The sequence below is a fragment of the Schistocerca piceifrons genome, chromosome 6 (genome assembly GCF_021461385.2).
Source record: "Schistocerca piceifrons isolate TAMUIC-IGC-003096 chromosome 6, iqSchPice1.1, whole genome shotgun sequence".
NCBI classification, from domain to species: Eukaryota; Metazoa; Arthropoda; class Insecta; order Orthoptera; family Acrididae; genus Schistocerca; species Schistocerca piceifrons.
In genome coordinates this window covers 260,937,948-260,948,829 of record NC_060143.1, presented here as the reverse complement: position 1 = coordinate 260,948,829, position 10,882 = coordinate 260,937,948, and positions in this window count along the sequence as shown.

Here is a 10,882-nt window from a genome sequence, read left to right as displayed (position 1 = left end):
AAGCTGTGTGGCTATTTCTGCAACGGTCTTTCAACAAGTTGTTGAGTCCATGCCAGGTCGAAATGCTGCCCTACGCCGCTCAAAAGGAGGTTCGACACGTTAGTAGGAGGTATCCCAAGGCTTTTGTCACCTCAGTATATTACGTAGCACAGGCAGAAGATCAAATAATTGCTGGAGTTGTTACAAATGAATTGTTATATTTTTAATTAATTACTCAAGCCATAACTTCCTTTTTATGGCAGGCAAATAATAAGGTTTTGTGTAAAATTCGAAGCATTCTTTTTCGTTAACTATTTCGAATGAAAGTGCCGTTTTTTAGTCATAATGTTTTAAAAAATTCAAAGTAACAATATAGATAGTGCGGAGAATCAAGAACAGTTACATGACAATAGTTAAGATATCGAAAATGAAATAATCCAATGGCGAATAATTATTGTCCAGTTTGTTCACAAATACTTGTTATATAACGTGTTGATCTGTAAGTTGACTCCTTTCATCAGAAAAAATATCATTCAGGCTTTTAGAACGTCTTACCAAAACTGTTTTTAAGAAGAGTGTCATCTAAAACAAAAAATTTTAGCAATAATATGCTAAATTGATATATCGGTTTTACGTACTGGTACCAGTAAAAAAGAAAAATACCTGTTACAAGCGAGACCAAACAAATACTGGTTATTCAGAAAAAAATACCGGTATCGGTTAACACACACACCAGACCGCACTGTCAACCGCAGCTGCCTCGCGCCGTCGGCTTCCAGCTAAGGCCACGAAGTGGGAACGAGACAGTAACTATTACGGTATCTACTTCTATCGTTATACACCAAACCAACGTTACACTGCACGGAGTTCACAACAGGACAACAACCAGTATTAACACGCGCGAGTTCCCGCACTTAAACTTGAATTTCATGCCTATCGCGAAAATGCTTCTCACGGAAAAACTACGGTCCCTCATTAGTTATTGTAGCAGCTGATAGACCTCACCTTTTTCCAGAACATCCGTTAATTTCGCACCAACGAATACCTACTCATAAACACCCTCTCCCACCAGCGGGTCGACACCTTCCTCCTGAATGAAACCTTTATCCAGCCGCACCATACTCTCCACACCTTCCCTATAGCCTCCACCACACTGATGCTAGTGGTTCTCGAGCGCAGGGTGGAGTCGCCATTGGCTACCTTAAGCATATCCTAGTCCAGCCACAACCCCTCCTCAATGATCCCACAGAACACCTTATCCTCAGCGTCTTCTTCCACTCCCTCACCATTACCTGCGCCACCATCTATGTCCGCTCCACCACTCCTCTTCCCTATGACTTTATCTCCCACATTGACTGCACCTTCTCCATCTATGTGATTTCCGCCAACATCAACATTCATAGCCGATCCCCTGCCACCATTCGGCGGTGGCATCAGTTCCTCTCCACGATCCAAGGTGACCTTGTTCCCCTTCCCCTGCACACCTGTCCCGAAAGTGACACCACCTCCGGTGTTGTCATTGCCTCTGCCAACCTCCTTGGGCGTATCACCGTCGATATCCTTGACCCCACAGGTAGCGACCACCTCCCTGTCCTTCTCACCATAACGTCTGCTCGCCATCCCTCGCTGGCTCCTCACCCTGCACCCCCTCCCGAGGTCGTCCATAACTACCGTTAAGCCAACTCCATCGCCACTCAGGTCGAAAGCCGCCCTCTTACCTATCGCCATGTGACGACATCATCCACACCTCATTCTTCCTTCAGAAGGCAATTACTGACACCGTGGAGGCCCATGTTCCTAGTAAAACCATCCACCCCCACTGTCCCACTCTCCCTCTGTGGGCTGTCCTCCTCCTCCGCGAATCCCGCTGTCTCTGTCACTCCCTCCTGTGCACTCATGACAGGGATACACTCCTATGCCACTGGCAAATACAGCGACACATAAGGAACCTTATTACAGCAAAGAAACACCAGGACTGGCGCCAGACCTGTACATGACTCAACGCCACCCTCCCTATCAACTCCAATGTACTGGTCTGCCTTCCATTGCCTTATTGGTTCCCAGTACTCACCCCATTACCCCCTTCTCCATAACGACCATCCCCTTCTTGACAACCTCAGTAAGGCCAACCACTTCGCTTCCCACCTTTCCAAGGTCTTCTCTGTCCCTGATAATCCCCACTTTGATTATTCTCTTTTTCACACCGTCATGGAATGCACCGATACCTCAGTCGCTCCACTTGCTCCTAGGCTCTAGTAATTGGGGCAGTTGCCCCCCCTCGGACATCAACACCCTCAATCACAGCACACGACATTAAACTTATCCTCCAGTCCAAATGCTACATGCCCCCTGGTCACGACTGTGTCACCTACTGCCACCTTAGAGAAAGCCCCTTCCCCTTCCTGACTGTCCTTGCCAATCTCTATAACGTCATCCTCTCTACCAGTTTCTACCCTGACCTGTGGAAGACTTCCTGTGTCCTCTCATTCTTCAAACCCAACAAACGCCCTTCTGTCGCCTCTTCCTATTGTCCCATCTGTATCTCCTCCATCTTCAGTAAGGTCTTCGAATCCATCCTCTCCCATCATATCCATCAGCACCTTACTCAAAACCACCTTCTTCCCCTTACACAGTGTGGCTTCCGATCCTCCTCCTCTGCCGAAGACCTTCTCTTCCTCCAGCTCAACTCCTGTTGCTAGACCATTTTTGTTTCCCTCGACCTCCAAAATGCCTATGACTGCTTGTGACATCCCAGTCTCCTCTTTAAACTTCAAACCTATGCCCTGCCTATAAATTTTGTCTTAGTCGCTTCCTTCCTTTCATACCGTCCTTCATATGTCACCCTGCATAACACCAACTCCCATATCTTTTATCCCACTGCTGGCATCCCACAGGGCTCCATCCTCTCCACTCTCCTCTTATCTCCTGTACATTGCCGATATGCCCAAGCCACCCCCACCTGTCCACCTTCTCCAATATGCTGATGACACAGCCTTGCTGGGTCTCTATCCTACCCTTCAATGGCCCCAATGCACCCTCCAAACCCACCTCGACCAGTTCACCACTTGGTGTAACCAGCAGTTCCTTCGTCTCAACCCCTCCAAAACCCAGGCAATCATCATAGGCCACATCATCCACTCCTTCCGTCTCAATAATTTCTACCTCACCATTTATGGTCATCCCATCCAGCTCACTCCCAACCTGAGATACCTTGGCCTCACCCTTAACCGTCACCTCAACTGGACCCATCATCTCCTGACCCTCCAGCAGAAAGCCCATTCCCGCCTCCACCTCCTGAAACTCCTGTCTGGCCAGACATGGGGATTTCATCCTTCCACCATCCTCCACACCTACAAATCCCTCATCCGTCCTATTTTCTTTTATGCCAGCGTTGCCTGGATCTCTGCCCCCCTTCCTAGCTTTTAGAGGGCCCTCCAAATCATTGAATGTCATGTGCTCATCCTTGTCTTCTGTATCCTCCTTCCTTCCCCCACATGACTACTGTATCACCTCATCCCCTTCCCCAAACTCCTCCTTTTCCTCCAACATCTCTGCATCCTTATAACCGAGACCAAACAAATACCAAAAAATACTGTTTATTCAGAACAAAAACACTGGTATTGGTTAACACACAAGGCAGACCGCACTGTAACCAGAGTTGCCTCGCGCCATCGGCTTCCAGCTAAGCCCATGAAGTGGAAACAAGACAGACAATATTAAAGTATCTCCTTATATCGCTATACACCAAACCAATGTTACACTGGACAGAGTTCACAACAGGACAACGACCGGTGTTAATACATGTGAGTTCCTGTACTTAAACTTCCATTTCATGCCTATCGCAAAATTCTTCTCACAGAAAAACTATGGTCCCACATTAGTTATTACAGCAGGTGATAGACCTCACTATTTTCCAGAACATCCATTCCTTCTGCACCAACAAATATGTACTCATGAACACCCTCTCCTGCAGGCTTGATCCCCCCTCCCCCCCTCCCCCTGGTTTCCTCCTTCCTCTCCACCCCCTGGCTGTTGCCCCATCCTCTATCCCCCTCCACACCCTTTATCTCCTCCAGCAGGGCAATTTCCAGCACCTTCCCCTCCCAGATGTTGAACTTCGCCGTGACATCTACCCATCCTTCAAACTGTAACCTGGCCTTGTTCCCTCCCCTCCCCAGGGCCCCCTTTTTCCTCTCCCCTCCTTCTCCCAGAGCGACTTTTCCTTCTTTCCCCCCCTGAGTCACTGCACCCTCTCCTCACCTGTGTCCCTCCCACGTCCTCCCCCTCAGCCCTCTTCGATGCGCCCCCATCCATCACCCCCCCCTCTCCACCCCTTCCTCCCTTCTTCGCTTCTCCCTCATCTCAATGCCCCTGGCAGATCCTGTGTTTACTCATCGTCATCAGTGTGTTATGTCAGTGTTGTGTTTGGTGCTGTTCTCCTGTGTGTCCAGAGCTGTGATATTAATTGTGTGCTGGACTTGTACATAGTGTTACTGTCAGTGATTGTTATGTGCTGCGCCGTCCATCGCTTCTTTTATGCTCCAGCCATACTTCGCCTTGTGTTCTTGTAATTGCCCTAGAGTGAGGTTATACTTTTTAAGGTTCTGTCTGCGTTTTACAGTCGTCCCCTTTTTGTCTGTTCGCTTCCATGATGTCCCCCATTTTTATACTTATGTACGCCATATTTTCTCCTTTGTAATTTTAAATTTCTGTTGCATAATTCATCTCTTTCAGCTGAAGAGCAGCGCACATGCTGCGGCCAGCTGGCCCCAGATGGGGCATTGAAATACAATAAAGGAAAAAAAGAACCTCACCTTTAACCACCCCCTCAGAAACATTTTCGCACTGAAATCGTGAAAATAGGCGGAGAGCTGAGCTCGCCGAGCACATTGGCACTCCACGCCCACAAAATTTGAAAGAAAAAGAATGGATGCATGAAAAAGAACTAGAGGACAAACAGTGGTAAAAATGCGATGTCACTTTGGCCGAGTTCACATAAAGACAATGAGTATACAAAGGATCAGTACGAAGTGGAAAATGATATCGCTGAAAATTACTGCGACGCTGAATGAGTAGAAGATATTAGGAAATGTGAAAGAACAGAATGGATGCGTATCGCTGAAGGCAGTAATGCAGGGAACAGATTTGAGATGGTCAGAAATAGACGCCGAATGCCCAATGATGACTATGTTATTGCAGAAAATATTTCTGCCTTTTTTTTTGGTCATCAGTTTACTGACTGGTTTGATGTGGCCCGCCACGAATTCCTTTCCTGTGCTAAACTCTTCATCTTTCATCTCAGAGTAGCACTTGCAACCTACGTCCCCAATTATTTGCTGGACGTATTCCAATCTCTGTCTTCCACTACAGTTTTTGCCCTCTACAGCTCCCTCTAATACCATGGGAGTCATTCTCTCATGTCTTAGCAGATGTCCTATCATCCTGTTCCTTCTCCTTATCAGTGTTTTCCACATATTCCTTTTCTCTCCGATTCTGAGTTGAACCTCCTCATTCCTTACCTTATCAGTCCACCTAATTTTCAACATTCGTCTATAGCACCACATCTCAAATGCTTCGATTCTCTTCTGTTCCGGTTTTCCCACAGTCCATGTTTCACTACCATACAATGCTGTACTCCAGACGTACATCCTCAGAAATTTCTTCCGCAAATTAAGGCCGGTATTTGATATTAGTAGACTTCTCTTGGCCAGAAATGCCTTTTTTGCCATAGCGAGTCTGCTTTTGATGTCCTCCTTGCTCCGTCCGTCATTGGTTATTTTACTGCCTAGGTAGCAGAATTCCTTAACTTCATTGACTTCGTGACCATCAATCCTGATGTTAAGTTTCTCGCTGTTCTCATTTCTATCACTTCTCATTACCTTCGTCTTTCTCCGATTTGCTCTCAAACCATACTGTGTACTCATTAGACTGTTCATTCCGTTCAGCAGATCATTTAATTCTTCTTCACTTTCACTCAGGATAGCAATGTCATCAGTGAATCGTATCATTGATATCCTTTCACCTTGTATTTTAATTCCACTCCTGAACCTTTCTTTTATTTCCATCATTGCTTCCTCAATGTACAGATTGAAGAGTAGGGGCGAAAGGCTACAGCCTTGTCTTACACCCTTCTTAATACGAGCCCTTCGTTCTTGATCGTTCACTCTTATTATTCCCTCTTGGTTGTTGTACATATTGTATATGACCCGTCTCTCCCTATAGCTTACCCCTACTTTTTTCAGAATCTCGAACAGCATGCACCATTTTATATTGTCGAACTTTACCACATGTGGTAAAGTTTATGTTGGAACAACAAAAAGAAGCGTGAATACACGGTTAAAAGAACACAGAAGTCTATGCCGATTAGGAAAAACAGATAAATCGGTTGTAGCAGAACAAGCTTTTCAGCCAGGAAATCATCAAGTGAAGTTCTCCGAAACAAAAATTTTATCTACGACGACGAACTATTACCCACGGCTTTGTAGAGAAGCAATTGAAATATATAAACATAGGGATAATTTTAATCGGAAAGAATAGACCATGAAACTTAGTGATATTTGGACAGTAGCACTACAGAATTGCTAGACAGTTTTATCCGCGACGAGATTACGATCGATAGTTAAGTTTTATCTCTGACAAAAATTATCTCTGCATATCACGTGTAACTCTGGTCACGCCCACTTTCTACGATATATAAGTCGCTCTCAGACGTCCGACCAGTGCACGCACGGAACTCACTGCCCCTATCACTACACAGGATCTCATTGCTACACTCCGCACGAAACGCAACACCGCTCCTGGTCACGATCGTGTCACCTACCGTCACCTTCGTGAAGCCCCTGTCTCTTTCCTCTCCACCCTGGCCAGGCTCTACAATGTAGTCCTGTCCACCGGTTACTACCCCGACCTGTGGAAAACCTCCCGTATCCTGATGTTCCTTAAACCTGGCAAACCGCCGTCCGCCGTCTCCTCCTACCGTCCCATCAGCCTTACCTCAGTCTTCAGCATGGTCCTGGAATCCATCCTCACCCACCGCATCCACCAGCATCTCCGCCAGCACCGCCTCCTTCCCGTTACCCAGTGTGGCTTTCGGCCGTCCTTCTCTTCCGACGATCTTCTCCTTCACCTCACTCATCTCCTTTCCGACCAGCTTAAATCCCGTCGCTCCGCAATCTCCCTCTCCCTGGACCTCGAGCGAGCTTATGACCGCATATGGCATTCCGGTCTCCTCTTCAAGCTCCAAGCCTTCGCCCTTCCTATTAACTACGTCCGTCTGATCGGCTCCTTTCTCTCCCACCGTCCTTCCTACGTCACCATCCATAACACCGACTCCTACACCTTTTTCCCCTCCGCCAGTGTGCCCCAAGGCTCCGTCCTCTCCCCCCATCTGTACCTTTTGTATACGGCGGACATGCCGCCGCCGTCACCCCCCGTCCACCTCCTCCAGTTTGCCGATGACACCGCCTTCCTTGCCCATGCCCCCAGCCTGCAGCGCTCCCAACACCTTCTCCAATCCCATCTTGACCGGTTCACCGCTTGGTGCAACCAGTGGTTGCTCAAGGTCAATCCCTCCAAAACCCAGGCGATCATTATAGACAAAACCACCCCTTCCATCCGCCTCCTTGATTTATATCTCACCATCTATGGCCGTCCTATCGCCCTCACTCCCACCCTTAAGTACCTTGGCGTCACCCTCGACCGTCGCCTCTCCTGGACTCCCCATCTCCGGACAATCCAAGCCAAGGCACGCTCCCGACTCCGTCTCCTCAAGTTCCTTTCCGGCCGTACGTGGGGTCTGGACCCCTCCACCATCCTGCACACCTATAAATCCCTCATCCACCCTATCCTTTGTTATGCCCATCCGGCCTGGATCTCCACCCCCCCCTACCTTTTATAAATCCCTCCAAATCCTTGAACGCCATGCTCTCCGCCTCGCCTATCACATCCGTCTCCCCTCCCCCACGCGGATCCTGTATGATCTCATCCCCTTCCCCCACCTCTTCCTCGAAAGGATACGGATCCTGTACAGCTCCCACAAACTCGATCCTCCTCATCCGCTTGTCTCACCAATCCTCTCCCACCCCCGCCCGCTGCCGCACCTGTATTCCCATGTCCCACCCAGTCTCCATCTCTCCACCCTCCTTACCCTCTCCCAAGGTGGCTTCCGCCAGCTCCCCCTCCCTGATGATGTCCTCCTCCCCTCCATCTACCCATCCTATCAACTTTGATCCTCCCCCCCACTTCCTGTGTCCTTTCCTTTAGGCACCCTCCCTCCCTTCTCTTTCCCTTTCCCCCGTCCCCTCCCTCCAGCCCTCTTCCCCCGGGCTTCCCCTCCCCCTTCCTCCCTTCCCCCTATCTCCGCTGCCCATGGCATCTGCTCTCCCCTCTCCCCCCCCCCCTCCTCCTCTCTTGGCAGGTCCCCGGACTCGTACACAGTTAGTGAACATTCGCGTGCCGGAGATCAACGCCTCGTGTTGTGTGTGTGCCGTCGTTTTGTGCTTCAGTAGTTCAGTGTTTTTCGTTTTGTGCACCTACGTTCACGTGTGACAATTTTCGTCTCTGTCTGTGTCCAAGTGTGTGAACAATTTTATCTTGGACTCTACGCCCGTGAACGACACCTTGTATTTTAAAAAGTGTTTGTCTCCGTTTATATGCCCACCATGTTTTTTCTCTAAATGTCTTCATATATATATTTGTGTTTCTCTGCGGCCAAAGAGCGGCGTCGTATGCTGCTGCAGGCCTGCCTGTAATACAGGTTTCAAAATAACAATAAAGAAGAAAGAAAACAAGTCCGACCCGTCAGTCGGCAAGACTCACCCCTCTGAAGACGTCCAGTGCAGCTCTGGACGAAACGTTAGGAGCTGAAGAGTTTCGTGGACCACGACCTTACATCCCGGAAGGTTTACCAGAAGATATGTCATCCGGTCGTGAAAGCTTCCATACTGACTTCTTATGCCGGAAGTCTTCGGCCGCCACTGCTAATTATTTATCAAAATTTAGGCAGTCGCGGGGATCGAAGACGTTTTGATTATGAATCAAAGACGCTACACCCCCAGACCACGGGTACATCCTGCCTGATGTAACAGTAATAACAGAGAATTTGTTTACAAGTGATCTAATCGTGACTAAGCTGCATTACAACCTTTTTTCTGTCTCTCAAAATACTGCACGCTATTCTCCCCTCCTCACGCGAATCTTTTAATTAGAAGAAGAAGAAAGACGAAGAAGGCTTCCGTAATGGAGCCGAATTAGGTTAGTACGTCAAGTATTTCATATTATGGTATGGAGTGTGCAACACTATTATCGACATTACCTTTAACGGTCTTATCTAAAAAAAAATTTTCTGTTTTCACTTAATATGATTCCTGTATAATTATGCTCTTTGATGTAGGACCAATGTGAATGTTTTATTCTTTATTTATGATAATTTATGTTATTGTAATTACTGTATGAATACATTTCAAAATTAATGTGCTGTAAAAGAATGTATAAGCTAAAAATTTAATTGTAATACCGGTTCATGCATAGGGAAAGTAGGTTTGTAATAATTTAAAACTTGGAGGGAAGTCCCTCCACAACGGAAATGGATAGGCGGGAATAGAAAAAGTGGATCTGGCGGTCGAACTGCAGGGCTCCTATGTGGCATGAGTCAGTCGGTGTCTACCAGGCAAGGAGTGGCCATCTTGTGACCTGAAGGAGGCGAGAAGAACTGCAAGACTATATAATATAACCTCGGATGCAGAAGTAATACGGCTAATTATTCATGGCATATCTTGGTTAACTCTGTACTATGAAACTCCAAAGCCAAGGAGAAAATTTTCTGAGCTTGTTGCACAGGAAGAGTCACGGATACTTTGGCCACCTTTTTTGAATAAAACGGGAGATTTACGCTGCCACCATCTTCGTCTCACATTATCAGTTGAACACTTTATAATTGCAAGGACCAGTTTTGTATTTTCGTTTTCAATAATAATTTTTTGTTCTGTAAACTTTGTTTTGAACCACCGTATTTCATCCATACTCATTTATTTAGACAGGGTCTTATACCAAGTGTTACGACGAGTGCGAATATCCTGTTTTACTGAACTGAAAAGCAATTACTTTCCTAAACAATGGTTAACAAACTTTGTGGAGTGGTAGAGTACATAACTATTTAGTGAGCATAAGTTTTGAAATATTCCACGTACTTTTCGTGGATGTACAGTTATAGCATTAATTTCAAAGTTTCTTTTAATTGAAATAATAGTGTTCACAATTTCTTGTGTAATGGAGTTAACAGTTTTCCATTCTGTGTTTAAAGTGTTCAGCCACGATGTGAATTTACCAATAATTAGTTTCTGGGTTCCCATGCTGGTTATGGAGCCAAATTAAAATGTTATGTTGCAACAACAGCCATAGTGTTCAGCCACGATGTGAATCTACCCATAATTAGTTTCTGGGTTCCCATGCTGGTTACATGACCAAATTTAAATGTTATGTTACAACAATAGTTATCAAAAAATAAGCAACTGGCTACAATCATTGAAACTATACTAGATCCAGGTGCCACATATGCCGTTTGAGCTAAATAATATGAGGTAGTGAACATTCGTTGAGAATGAAAATAATAATCAGTACAAAAGATACAGTTAGTTCATAACCATTTCAGTTGTAGTAATTTCGTACAGTTAAACTGACCTCTTGTTCATGTCAACAGAGCCCCACCATTGGTAATCATTTACCTATAATTATCGTCATCATCCTACTGTAATGTACAGATAGTAAGTGTTCTTGAGAGCTAGTTGTTGCCTAAACACATTAACACTTCTCCAATGTAGTCCAAGTCAATTCACTGGAATGTTACTTGCTAAATTGTGCTACTGTCCTGCAGTTTATCAGCAAAACAGATGTTTAGTATCAAGTA